This window comes from Chiloscyllium punctatum, chromosome 16 (genome assembly GCF_047496795.1).
Source record: "Chiloscyllium punctatum isolate Juve2018m chromosome 16, sChiPun1.3, whole genome shotgun sequence".
Lineage (NCBI taxonomy): Eukaryota > Metazoa > Chordata > Chondrichthyes > Orectolobiformes > Hemiscylliidae > Chiloscyllium > Chiloscyllium punctatum.
In genome coordinates, this window is record NC_092754.1 from 60,464,847 (window position 1) to 60,480,186 (window position 15,340).

Below are 15,340 nucleotides of genomic sequence, written 5' to 3' on the forward strand. Positions count from 1 at the left end.
TGTAGAGAGAAACGCTCCCCGACACCTGATGAAAATGTTACCTGGACAATTATCACATGATTTATTTCTCTTTATCTCTTTGCTTCAAAAATAAAAGTTCTGTCCACTGTGCCTACAAACTGCCAGTCTCTGAAACATCCTTCATGTTCCATCACCCTTCCCACTTCTGTAAACCCACTAGTTTCTAATAAACATTCCTATTTGTGTAAAGGTCTCCATGCCCAATGAAGCTCTCTGCTTCGAATACCCCTTCCTCCTTATGGATAAGGTCACACACAAACAGCGGATCGAGTTTTCGGAACCAGTTAGTGATTAGTAAGAGACGTTCTGGGTGGAGATCATCGAGACTGAGAGTGTGTAGAAAACAGGAAAAAAAAGAGTGTATTGGTCCTGCAGGAGATTGATTACAGGAGGGTAGACAGAAAGATACAGGACTGCCCTTGGGGAAATTTACAGAGACACTATTGGCGGCACTGGAGTAGGTTTCAGAGACTCGGGGATTTGTAGGTGTTAATGAACGTTAGAGATACGTGGAGCGTTTTTATAGTGATTGCAACGAGGCCAGTCAAGTAACCCTCATTAATAAAAGTACCCTGATTGGGAATGTTAACCTGCTCTAATCAGGGAATCCTGGCTCATAAATAAACAGAAGCATCAGGGGCTCTGTTCACTATCGGAGCCGGCTCTGAGCTAGAATGGGTCAGTGCCATGGATCATGCATGGACAAATAAAAGGGGATTTGGTAACAGTATACCAGCCTCCGTGGAGTTATTGCAGTTTTAACATGTGGGAGATATTTCAGAGAGAGGGTGGGCTGGAGGAGTTTCCACAGATCGTGATGGATTTGGAATCTGGAGGTTGCAGAGACAGTGAGCTGTGTCGGGGCAGAAGGTTGTTACAGAATCAGGAGCATGGTTGGGACTAGATGATGTTACACAACTGGTTAGGCATGGGATTAGTTGACACAACAGGGACAATTGTAGGGACTGGACAAAAGAAATGAGATGAACAGGGTTGTCAGTGCTGGAGAAAGTTGGAGATATAATGAACACTGTCGTGGCTGGGGTTTATGGAGATACTGCGATCTGTCAGGGCATGAGGGGGTTAGTAACGCTGATTATTGTATGGACTGGAGGAGATTGCACAGATTAGGTTTCTATGGATCAGAGTAGTTGCAGAGAAGGGGAGAGCCGTAAAGACTTGAGAAATGTTTTACAGAGAGGAAAGGTTATCCAGATAAAGAAGGATTATATGGCCTGTATGTGTTACAGTGATAAGGAGGGCTACATTGTCTGATGGAGGTTGCATAGATTAGAATGTATCAAATAGGATAAACGAGGTTACAAAGACGGGATATTTATGGATTTGGAGAACTCTCAAGACATCACACTGAATGACACAGACGCCTTATGGCGCAGAAAGGTATTATTTGGTCAATAATGGTTATACCAGCTCTTCAGCTGAACTCTTTGCTGAGTAATGATCTCCTCCTTCACTCACATCCTCACATTTCTTTGTATCAAAAATCATCTAATCACCTGCTGATTGTTTTAGTCAAACATGCAGCGCCAACGCATCTAAGTGCACCTTAACTACTTGGAAAGATCGTTTTCCAGGTAGAAATCCTCTTCCTAATTTTGATGCATCCTTACTCCATCTTTTAACATGCTCATTACGAGGGGCACAAAGGAAGATTCTGAGACAGCTCTATGGTGGCTCTCAGTTTTCCCATAATTCCGCTCTGCTCTATTATCTCCACTCTGAACCACCAGCATTCCTCCTGGTTCCCAATTCGATTCTCCATCTGACACAAATTCTATTGTTCTTCACTATCACCGAGGGAGCATTCGGTTTGTTATCTTGCTGATTCCTATTTGAGGGACCATTCCTCGACTGGACCCAAGCCATCTCCTCTTTGCAGGAAGCCCATGGTTCACTTTATATTTTTCTGACCAAATTGGTGTTCCAGTCAAACCTTCCCAGCTTAATTCTCGCCCCATTGAAAGCTGCTCTCAGTCAACTAATGGTTCACAATCTCAATTATTCTATATCATTCTTTACCATCATCCTGAACTTTAGAATAAAATGATCTCTGTGACCCAAAATCTTCCCCTACTGACAGTAGATCTACTTGCCCCACCTTTTCCCTAGGACCATGTCCAACAGTACATGCTCTCTTGGGCTGGACACATATTCCTGCAGTGAGCTCTCCTCCATGTAATCCAGGAATACTCGAACCTTGTGACCCTGCTCCAGCAATAACGCAGTCAATATCTGGATAAATTAAGTTTCTCAATATAACTAATCTGTAGTATTGTCATTACTCTCAAATGACCCTGAATATATATTCTCTTCATCATTTCTTTGGTTGCTGGCCGACAGACTGTACCTAACAGTGTCATTGTATACTTTTTTTTCGGTAGCTCCAACTAAATTCCTTCTGTCCTTGGATGAATCCTCTTTCTCTTGGACTTCTTAACTAACGCTACTCTAAACTAACACTTCTACCTTCATCTTTTTCCTTCCCTTCTATCATTTTGGAATCCTTTAACCCCAGCAATATTTAACACCCAGTTGTGCCATTCCTTGAGCCAGCCCTTGGTGATCAGTACATCAGATTTCCACACTCAAATCTGTATCTGGAACTCCACAAAATCCGAGTTTTCATGTCCATGCAGAGGACCTCAGATTAAGGCCTCCTTTTTAAACTCCAGCTTCCACTAATTCACTTGTTGTTTCAAATTAGTACCAGCTGTATCTCCCATCATATTGAGAATCCTGGTAGTCTCCTGTACTATTCCTTTTTGGACTCATACTCACGCCAAGTTATTTTCAATCCCTCCCACATGCCCTACAAGGAATTCAGACCCAGCTCTGTCACATTAGCCCATCCAGCATGTACACTTGCTGCCTTCCCCAGAACCAGTCCCGATGTCCCAGGAATCTGAAGCCCTTCCTGCTGCACCATCGTTCCAGTCACACTCACATTTACTTAAAACTCTGAGTCCTGTTCTCACTTGGACACGGCACTGGGAGTATTCCAGGGATTGCTACATTTGTGGTCCCACTTGCTGACCATCCACTGAGCTCCCTAACATCTGATGCCCAGACCACTTCACTCTCCCTAACCAGGTCATTCCTACAAACATGGACATGACCTTTGACTGCTCACTGTCCCTCAGACGAATTTTCTGCAGACACAGTGACATTCTTAACCCCACTTTCTTGGAATTGCAGACACGCTGAAACCTTCTTCACTTTCCTGTCTCCCCTGTGACTATTGCTCCTCCTACCTTCTCCCTCCCCTCAGTACAGTCAGGCTGCTTGTGGCACCACAGACATTGTGACGACTGCCCTCCCCTGAGCAGCCAACACCTTCATCAGCTTCCAAACTGGGAAACTGAATTGGGAGGGAGACATCAGGATATTCCTGGATTCCCTGGTTATTTCTCTTCGATTGTTTGGGCGTCCATTCCCTTCCTTATTCCAGGCTGTCTTGTCTGCAGGGTGATTTGCTCAGTGTGCGTGCTACCCCCATACGTCTCAAAACACAGAGTCTCTAGTCACTGTCTGAGCTCCAAGACCCAGTGCCCATCTAGAACACGAGCGGGGGCTATGACTTCCCAATGTAACAGAACACATTTTCCAGCTGACAAACATGTCTTTTCATGTCTTAAAATGCAACATGTCTAGAGTAACTTACTTAATGAATTAGAATGAAGTTAACATCCGAGACATAACAATATGGTTAAGTCCCTTATTCAACTGTGGCTTACTAAGGGTAATTTATTATACTGGCTCAGAATTTCACATCTCCCTCATATTTCTGAGTTCAATCCTTAATTCAGAATTTGAAAACATAAGTTTGCTAACTGACAGCAATTAACTGACAGTCACTAATAACGGTTTATTATTAGCCAATGAATTTACAGCCTTTTCTGTGAAGGCTCTTGCACTTCTTCCAAACTCAGTGCAGGCAGTTCCCAGTAGCAGAAGGTTATCTCTGTGACTCCCAGGTACATGTAATCCTCCAGGTCCCACTCCACTCTGCCCCCTCACAGGGTCACCGTCTCTGTTACTCCCAGGTACGTGTGATCCTTCGGCTCCCACTCCACTCTGCTCCCTCACAGGGTCACCGTCTCTGTGACTCCCAGGTACGTGTGATCCTCCAGCTCTCACTCCACTCTGCTCCCTCACAGGGTCGCCGTGTCTGTGACTCCCAGGTACGTGTAATCCTCCAGCTCCCACTCCATTCTGCTCCCTCACAGGGTTACCGTCTCTGTAACTCCCAGGTACGTGTAATCCTGCGCTCCCTCTCCACTCTGCTCCCTCACAGGGTCACCGTCTCTGTGACTCCCAGGTACCTTTAATCCTCCAGCTCCCACTCCACTCTGCTCTCTCATAGGGTCACCGTCTCTGTGCCTCCCAGGTACATGTAATCCTCCAGCTCCCACTCCATTCTGCTCCCTCACACGGTCACCGTCTCCGTGACTCCCAGGTACGTGTAATCCTCCAGCTCCCACTCTATTCTGTGCCCTCACATGGTCACCGAATCTGTGACTCCCAGGTATGACCCCACCTCGATCCTCTGTGCTGATTTCTATCCTCCCACTTTGGTGCTTCTGTAACACCCAGGTGTGAGTGAGCCTCATGCTCCTGCTCCAAGTTGCTCCTTCACATGGTCACTCCCTCTGTGACTTGGTGCTGATTTCGAGCCTCCTGCTCTGCTGTTTCTCCAACTCCAAGTCCCAGTCGGCCTCGATCCTTGCTCCTGATTCATATTATCCCGATCTGTGCTGCTCTCTCTCATGTTCTCTCCCTTTGTGACTCACAGGTAATGGTCGGCCTCAAGCCTCAGCTGAGATTTATAACATCCCATTCCGCACTGCTGTCTTACAGTATCGCTGTTGTGCCTGGAAAACAGTTGAAAAGACAGAGCAGAGGCTGTTACGGCGATTGATCGAGCTGTATGGGATGGAACAGGTTATCGGGGAGCGAGGGAGACCTGCACTGACTAAAGAAGTTTACTGGAAGATACAGTGAGAGTTGCAGACACTGAAGAAGGCAAAGGAAATAGAGAGATGGTGGCTTGTTCATGACAGAGCTTTGTAGACTCTAAAGGGCTTTTTCTGCGCTGCTTACAGAGATGTGCAGACTTCAACCAATGCAAATTGACAGCCAGCAAGTGATGTGTGGTACTGGAGACTGTTGGATGCTACAGAGTGAGAAGACTTGTAGTAGCTGGGGGGAATATAAACGTTTGAGCACTGGTGCTGTTCAAGGATCCTCAGGATCCGAGGTGGTGCAGAGAATGGGAGCATTCCAAATAGTGGAATTGTAGGGGCTGGAAGTCCTGAGATTGATAAGGAGGAAGAAAAGAACTAATTTAGCACATACAACCATTGTAATTATAGAGATTTAGGAAGGGAACCTGTGCTGTCATTGATTACAGTTATATGGAGAGTGACAGAAGCCGAATGGGTGACAAATTTACAAAGAGGGGGATTTTAGGTGATCAGAAGTTTAAACAAGAATGAAGAAATGTTAGAGATCTCAGGCACAGATGGGAGTAGAGGAGATGAGATATTGTGCGGAACTATTATACTTATATATCGGGGAGGATGACAGATATAAAAGGAAGAGCTGTATTCTCTTGATACGGTTACAGACCTGAGGAGTGTTGTAGCGCCTGCTGGAGGGGACACAGATAAAAACAGTTCCATCGGCTGGTGCAGTGGCTCAGGAAGGCAGCTCACCACCACCTTCTCAGGGACAACTCCAAATCAACGCTAAATGCTGGCCCAGCTAACAAAGCTCATCTTCATGAATAAATGAAGGATTAAAAGATCGACAAGTAGCACTGAGGTCACTCAGGAAGGCACTTTCAACAGCACTTCACAAACCCAGAACCACTATACCCTGGAAGGACAGGAGCTCCAAGTGCATGGGAACACGAGCATTTCCAAGGTGCCTTCCAAGCCACGCTCCATCCTCCCAGCACTGGTTCTGTCCCTACACCCAAAGGACTGCAGTGGGTCAGGAAGGCAGCTCCCCACCACCTTCTCCAGGGAATTACAGATGGGAAGGTAATGGGGAAACTCTGCTGTTTACAGCCAGACAGAAAAATAAATCCAGCAGTGGGTGTGAAATGAAATTTCCGTTTCCGAACAACATGCTGAACATGGAGAGAGGATCTATCTGATTGGCACAAGACAGAGAGTGTGAAGAAAGGGTCTTTTTCACAATGGGAACTGGTGATGAGCGGAGCTCCATAGAGGGCTGTGTGGGGACTACACTCTACACGTTATTCATTCAGAGTCTGGACAAAGCATGTGAAGGGGTACGAGAAATGGGTTTCCAAGAAAGATCTCAGGGATGAAATTCGTGCCATATGAGGAGCAGGTGAAGTCTCTGGGTCTGCACTTGATGAAGTTTCAGAGGCTGCGGTGGCAGAATCTCATTCAAATTGACAGAATACTGAGGGGCCTGGATGGAGTGGACGGGGGTGGGGGTGTGTTTTCACTAGGTGGAGAGACTAGGGGCCAAGGGCACAGTTTCAGAGTGAAGGTACGACCCTTCAGAATGGAGATGTGGAGAAATTTATTCAGCCAGAGGGTGACGCACCTGTGGAACTCACTGCCTCATGTGGCTGTAGATGGTAAGTGATTCCGTGTATCTAACTCCGAGATAGCTTGGTTCTTGATGAGTAAAGAGTTAATTTTGGGTAGTAAGTGTGAGAATGGGGTTGAGAAACAATTCAGCCATAATCGAATAGTGGAATAGACCTGATGGAACGAATGGTCTAATTCTACCCCTTTACATGATGGTTTTATGGACTGCGCTTATTCTATAGGTTTCTAAGTGTGCAGTTAGCATTTCTGGCATATCGTTTACGTTACATTCCAGCACTTTCGTAATTATTGCTGTCACCTCTTGGTTTCAGATCAACTGCAGAAAGCTACACCATGGAATCCTTGTGTATAAATCTCACAAAGGTGGCATACAGGGCCAGCAAGGGTCATTCCAAAGGGAATGGAGAAAAAAGAGAGGGAAGGCATGTAATAAATATAGAGGACTCCTGTCAGCCCGCACTGAGAATACTGTGAACAGGTTTGGAGGGAAATGTCTAGAGGGAAATGTCCTTGCATTGAAGGCAGTCCAGTGAAGTTTCACCAGGCTGATCTTCAAAATGGAATGATATTGATGTGAAGAGGTGGAGAAGGTTAAGCTTGCAGTCGTTAATTTTTAGAAAATGATGTAAATTTATTGATACACAAACGTTTCTTGTTTTCTTACAGATTCGGTACTAATACGTTGTTTCCCTGAGCAAAGATCTGTAACTGGAGATAAAGGTGAATACAGACACCAGAGAAAAGCTGGGTTGTAGAGACTGGAGGATGTTACAGAGTTCGGGTGGTTTGAGATCACTGTTGGTGGTTAGAGATCAGATGGTTGTCGGGCTGAAAGAAGTCAAGGAGAGTTACAGGGTTATCAGTCCTGAAGGAGTTACAGAGATCGGGAGGAATATAGGAACTAGAGATTACACAGATAGAGATAGTAGTTGGAGCTACAGAAGTTTTTAGAGAGGGGGAGATTTATAGGCACTGGAGATTAGACAGAAAGGGTGGTTTTTGTGGAGCTACAGGAGTTTATAGAGAAAGGGAGGATTGGACGGACTGGAGATTACACAGATTTGGGTGACAGTTGGAGTTGCAGGAGTTTATAGGGACCAGGAGGATTGACGGTGCTGGGAATTACACTAACATGGACAATAGTTGGAACTGCAGGAGTGAGTGAGATAGGCAGGATTGAAGGGACAGGGGCAGGTCACACAGCCAGGGAGAAGTGTAGGGATTGGAGGAGCCAGAGATACTGAGGGTTGTAGGACTGCAGGAGTTCAGAGAGATATTGAGGGCTGTGAAGGTAGGTTTGCAGCATTCCCATCAATTACACAGAGATGTCGAGTGCTGTTCTTGAGGTGGTTTCAGAAATCAACAGAGTTGCAGATACTGGAAGATATTACAAAGACAGTGAGCTGTAGTATTTGCAGAGGTTACAGCGACACGATACATTGAGGAGTTGGAGGCTGCTACAGGTATTAAACATGCTGCAAGGGATCATTAACCTTACATTGAATCAGGGGGGTTGGAAGCTCTGGAGATAAAGAATGAGAATTGCAGTAACTGAAGAATATCACAGAGATGGGGAGTAAAATATGAGTTAGAGGAGTTATAACATGAGATGAGCTGTATTCAAGCGAGTCAGGAAAGATACAGGGAGATCTGTAGGGACTACATTTGATCAAGAGGACAGTGAGGCTTCTCCGCGTAGGATTGCGGTAGTTTACACAGACAGGGAGTATTTTATGGAATGGTGCTATTTACAGAGATTATGAAGTTGTGTAGAATTGAGGAACGAACAGAGATATGGAAGGCTGTAGTTAATTAAGACATTTGCTGATGTCGAATGCTGAGGTTCTGGAAATTAAATGGACCGGAAAACTGGACAATCTGTCAGAGCTTACAGAGGCAGGAACAGCAATATAGCCTGGAGACACTAACACAGATGGGGAACATTGCACACAATGCTTGAGGGATGATTGTAGGGGAGGGTAACGTTTACACAGTTAGGGGTGTAAGAGCTGGAGAAGGTTATGGAGATAATTAGATTGGTGGGGAGACTGGAGGAGCTTACATTGACAGGGCTGGTGATAGCGACGGGAGGATGTTACATAGATAGTAAGTCTTGTAGAAACTGAACGGGAGAGTCACAAGCATTGGAGTTGGTTCCACAGCTCGGGTGTGTTGCAAGGACCTGAGGGGATTACGCAGATAGGGAGGTTTATATGATGTTCACATTTTCAGATTGTTTTAGGACTGGAAAAGTTTACACAGTTAAGGAGGGATGTTGGAGCTGAGGGAGTTCACAGAGACTCGGAAGTTTAAAGGGTTTGGGGCTATTTATGGATTGAGGGAAATATTTAGGGACAGTAATATGGAACGCAGAGGGAGAGTTTAGATTAGGTTCCCTACAGCATGGGAACAGATACTTTGGCCCAACAAGTCCACACCAACCCTTCAAAGAGTAACCGACCCAGACCCACTTCTCTTTGTCAATGCACCTGACACTACGGGCAATTTATAATGGCGAATTCACCTGACCTGCACATCTTTGGACTGTTGGAGCAAACCCATGCAGACATGAGGAAAATGCGCAAACTCCACACAGTCACCCAACACTGGAATCGAACCTGGGTCCGTGGTGCTGTGAGGCACCATTGCTCAACACTGAGCCACCGTGCTGCCCCAAATTTCAAAATTACGCAAAGAGACAATGTTTGAGGTGCTGAGAGGGCTGTAGGGAATGGAGGAGCAAACAGAGATGTGGAGTGCTGTTGTGGCTTGAAAAGGATCTGGAGGTGTTTATACAGATAGGGGGCTCGGTAGGGATGGGAGAAGGTTACTGAGGTCGCGTGGTGCTGTTGGCCAGGAGGCAGGAGTGTTATAGGGCCTGCAGAAGGTTACAGTGATATCATGTACTCCTGGGGCTTGGGGAAGGTACACAGGTGGGTATTTTGTTCCAGGTTGGAGGATTTTACAGAGACGGGGGCACTATAAGTATTGTACAAGATTACAGAAATAGGAATTATTGTACTGAGTTCAGGATGTGATTAATGAGATTGGGCATGTTATCTACACTGGAGCAATTTACACATAGGGAGAGTCGTCAGCATTGGAGTAGGTTTCAAATATACAGCGGGAATATGGGAGGGGTGGACGTTAAAGAAACAGGAAATTTTCTGGGAATTACAAGCATTCAAGAAACTGGCACAAACGAGTTGGATCGAAAGGCATGTCTCCTTGCTGTATGACTCTATCACACGACAAGAGACAATGTGAGGTGGGGGGGCGGAGGAATATAGAACAGAAAGATCCCAGGTTTCAATTCCATCTCCTTGGGGGAGGCCTGCTTTCCCCTCTGTTATACTAATCCTCACTATGATAGCACAGGCCTGCATTGATAACTGTCAACTTCCTATATTGACATAGGAAGGCTCAGTACAGCAGAGATGAAAGTAAACAGGAGGGTGGGGATTGAGCCTGGGACCATCATGCTCTGTGTTCGTGCTTCAGCACTGTATCTATGTCATGTCTTCTGGACCAAAGTTCGATGCATTATATACAGTCTGCTCTGTTCACTGTGAGTGATCTTACCGATCTGCAGGATTTACTGAAGGCTCCAAATCTCACTCTCCATCTCTCGGGCTGACCAACCGACTTCAGTGTGGTGCTGGACGAAACAGGAATTGGGAATTCTGTAGAGTCACGTGCATCCTGAGTACCGACAGGAGACAGAGAAATTAACAGAATGGGAAATTAGACTGATGCAGTGTGATTACACATGGAGAATGCACCGAGTCCTTCCGATATCTGGAATATCACAGTCTCCATCCCTGGTCTGTGCTGCTGCGTCTCCCTGGAGTGGAGAATTCTGTTGGCTCAGGATCTGGAGTAGCTGCAAAAGGTGCAGTCACTGGCAGCAATTAAACCCTCACAGTGACAGGTACCACATGGAGAGAGACTGTGTGATAGCATCAGAGTGCTGGAAGGCATCACGATCAAACCACGGTCAGGAAGCAGGTGCACTGGTATAGGTATGCACGGATGAGGGAGCTATCAGTGGGCCAGGCAATGCTCTCGTGTTACTCTCACTCGACTGATCATCCAGAAGTTAATGCCGGTAGCAGGGATACCCATCTGACCGCTTAATACCCTTTAAGTAACGAAATCTGTTATGGGCTGCCGGTCTGGCCTACATATGAATCCAGACCCAGAGCAAGGAGTTTGACTCTCAACTGCCCACTGGAATGATCTGGCAAAGCCACTCAGCTCAAGGACAGCTCGGGGGTGGGCATGAAATGCTGGCCAGCTGGAGACAGCAATATCCCACGAGTGAATTAAAAACAACCCTGCTGGGAACAGTGTCCTGGCCAATCATGTCGGTAGGTTTATGGACAGGGGTTTAAACTGACAGAGATGATGCAGGGAGACGGTTCAGGTGAAAGGAGCTTTCTAAATCCAAAGAGAAAAGATGACGCATCAGAACAGCATAGGAATGTGACTGAACACAAGCAGAAAGGAACAGGAAGGCGCAGAGTTTAACTAAAACTGTATATCAGTGAATTAGGCTACGACAGGAAATTCTGGGAAAAAGTCAATTACAGTTTTTTTGGACTTGTCAAAGTAACGGCAATAACTTGTGACACAGGGATAAATAAGATTTGGTCGCCGGAAAGATGTGGTTATGGAAGGTTTGCTCAGAGTGCCAGAGGTAACTGAAACACCAATGGCCTGATCTGGAACAGATGACCCAGACTGGGATGGGTGTGGGAATTGGAGGTGGTTTCACGGGGAGGGAGGACCATAGAGGCCAGAGGAGGTTACAGAAATGCGGAGAGTTGTATGGCCTGCAGGAGTTCATGGAGATGGGGAGGTTGGGAGGGATGGTCCAGTTTACAGGGATAAAGATGTTGGTCGGATGGAGTAGTTTACACAGACAGGAATGTTTTAGGCGAATCGAGCAGATTACAGCGATGAAGTGGGTTGTATAGACTGGAGGAACAAACAGAGATATGGAGGGTAGTTGTGGCTGAAGATGTTTATAGATACAGGAAGGTTCAGGCTCTGCAGATTATTTAGATATGGAGGGTGTAGAGTCTGACAGATTTTCCAGAAGGACAGTAATTTTGGTTGGAGACAGTTTCACAGATAAGGGAGCATTAGCAACCAGAATGGTCAAATTGGGAAGGGTTGTAGGGGAAATTCCCTTCACACTAACAGGGAAATACTGGATTCTTGAGATCACACTTTGAAAAACGTACCATTTGCCAGTAATTCCTTTTCATTCAAACAGACTGACCCATGATTTGGACGTGCCGGTGTTGGACTGGGATGGGCAAAGTTAATAATCACACAACACTAGCTTACAGGTGCAATAGGTCGATGTAGAGGCTCTAACTTTTGAAATGCTGCTTCTTCATCAGGTGGTTGTGGAGCACAGTCATAAGACACAGAATTTATAGCAACTGGATGGCAGTGTCATGGAATGAAATATTAAACAAGTTTTGATTAAGTCTTTCATCTTTTAGAATGATCACCAGCGCTTGTAAATCTAGCGCTTCCAAACACAGAGGGTCCTCGATTATCCAAATATCAATTATCTGAATATCGGATTATCCAAAGGAGATCTCGAGGTCCCGATAGAAACATTAAATCAAAGAGCTGATTCAACCCTAATTGTGTTTTTTTGTTCACACTGATTAAAACCGATCTCGGCTCACAGAAATCCAGCCGAGAACAGTCCTGGACATCGAGCCCAGGTACCATCTCCAAATGACTGACCTCCCACCCTCTCTGTCTCTCCCCACACTTAGTCTGGAGTTCTACATTGGGGTGAATCATAAACCCCCCTTTCCCAGATATTATCTCGAACATTGCCCTGTACAGTGCAGAGGTGGAACTTTTCGAAATGTTGCAGTAAAAAGTTGTGTGTGTGGCTATATGTGCGTGCGCTATTTGGAGACTTAACCACCAAAGGCACCAGCTGTCTTACTGTTGGTATCCACTCCGGCTGCCCAGGAGGGGGAGGAGACGACGGGGGCAGGGGCGCACAAGGGGCGAGGCAGCCGGGGGTATGGGTGCAAACAGCGGGTGGGGCGGGCGGGGGGGCAGTGTTGGACAGGTTTGGGGCGGGCTGAGGGTGACGCTGGATGCTTTTGGGGGCAGGTGGGTTGCAATGTTGGAGGCAGGCAGGGGGTGGTGTTGGATGGATTTGGGGGCGGTGCGGGTGGCGAGTGGAGGGTGGCGTTGGACGGTTTTGGTGGCAGAGGCAGGCGTGGTCGCTGTTGGATGAGTTTGGGTCTGGCGGGGGGGGGCGACGTTGAGGGTTGGGTGGTGACGGTGTTGAAGTGTTTGGGGGCGAGCAGCGGAGCGTTTTTGGGGGTTGGCGGGGCGTGAGGGCTCACGTATGGTTTGGTGCTGCCTAATCACCTCAACAGGGAGTACACATTACTGAAAACTCCGAGCCCAAGAGGAAAGGCATTGAATTGATTAATTGAATCATCAATTATCTGAATGAAGTATTGCCTGCCCATCTCGTTCAGATAATCGAGGTTCCTGTGTAAACCAGCTGGATGATAACCTGGTGTTGTGTGATTGTTACCTTTACCCTGCTCGATCCTTCTGAATGGCCCCAATATTGACCCTGTTCCAGTTTAAGACCTTAATCTGTGGACCTGTCTGATCTTTCTCCATAACTATTTTAAAACAAAGACAGTTGTGGTCACTGGACCCAAAGTGCTCTCTGACTGGCACTTCAGTTACTTGCCCGACCTCAGTTTCTGAGGGGAGGTCCAGTGTTTCATCCGTCTGAGTAGAGGCGAGCCCACTACACCTTGGTTCAGGAAAGTTTCTTCGACATATTTGACAAATTCCACACCATATGATCCTTTTACACTCTGGGTGACCCAGTCAATCCAGGGGAAGTTCAAATCTCCAATCACCATTACTCTATTATTTTTATAGGTACCTGCAATCTTACTACACATTTTCTCCTCTCGTACCCGCTGGCTATTTGGGGGTCTAAAACACGATCCCAGCAGACAGACTATCCCCTTTTTGTTTCTAACTTTTAAAAATATGGCCACATTTGAGGACTGCTTAACAATATTGTCTCTAAGCACTGTTGTAATGTCCTCCATAATCAAAGGGACAACTCCCCCTCCTCACTTACTTGTCCTTCTGTCCCGCCTGTAGTTTCTTTATCCTGGAACACTGAGCTGCCAGTCCTGCCCTTCTCTCAGCCATGTTTCTGTTATGGCTATAATATCCCAGTCCCCAGAGCTAATCCATGGTCTGAAAGTGTCTGCCTTACCAGTCAGGTCTCGTGCATTGAAATTAATGCCCTTTAAACTAGAAGTCTTTTCCCTCCCTATACTGTGCCCCGGATATCCTGGATAGGAAACATGCTCTCGATGGCTGATGTATTTTCCCCCGACTAGTTGATGGCCCCTGTCTTATTCAGAGTCTCAACTCCCTGCCAAACTAATTTAAATCCTGCCCGGGTAACACTAGCAAATCTCCTTCCAGGGATACTGGTGGCCCTCTGCATCCAGTGCCATCCATCCCCTTTGTACAGTTCCCCTCTACCCCAGAATAGATCCTAATGACCCAATAACTGCAAACTCTTCCCTCTACACCAGCTCCTCAGCCACACATCCATCCGGCCTATCTTTCTATTTCTTTCCTCACTTGCACGTGGCACTTGGAGTAATCTGGAGATCAATAACGTCAATATCCTGCTTTTTTAACTTTTCACCCAACTCTCTGTACTCATTTTACAGAACGCCATCCCTTTGTCTACCTCTGTCATATGGGCCAATGTGCACAATGACCTCTAGCTGTTCCCCTTCCTCCTTCAGAATGTTCAGTAACCGCTCAGAGACACACATTACCTGGTACCGGTGAGGCAGCACACCATCCTGGGGTCTCTTCTGCAGCCATACAGTCCCCTGTCTGTCCCCCTCACAACTGAGTCTCTTATCAGTATCACAATCATTAGACAGGATCTGGAAAACAGAGACAGGGAGGAACTCCCTGCAGTCGGGTCCATATTAGGAAAGTGGGAGTATGTTAAATTGATGCAGTGAGAACACAGGGTCAGTGTGCTCCTTGAAGAGTGAATCGTAAAGGCAGCAAGTCCAGCGAATACTGATTAAGTAATAACGCGAGTCTGATAAAGAAAATACAGTGCAATAAAATCAGATGAAGCCCTTCACAAGTATAGAGATTGCAAGGAGATTGTGGAAAATGAGGGACAAACAATAGTCATGAAATATATTTGGCAGATACGATTGTGGAAAAGCCACAGGTATTTTATCAGCATCGTGAGAGTAAGAGGATTCCCAGCGAAAGAGGGAGGCCTGTTAGTAACCAAAGGGACAATCTGCGCATGGAGCCAGAGGATGTAGGTGAGGTCTTCACTGAATACTTCCCACCTGTATTCACACAGGAGAAAGGCATTGTAGCCAGGGATTTCAGTTGGGATTCTGAGGTTACAGAATATTTTAAGATCAATAAGGAGGAGGTATTAAATGTTTTCACAGGCATAAAGATGGAGAAATCCCCACTGCCCAATGAATAGTATCCCAGCCTGTTCTGGGAGATAAGGGATGAGGTTGCTGGGGCCCTGGTGGATATATTTAATACTTTGCTGGCCACTGGTGAAGTGCCGAATGACTGGAGGATCGCTCATGTGGTTCCTTTGTTCAAGAAGGGCAGCA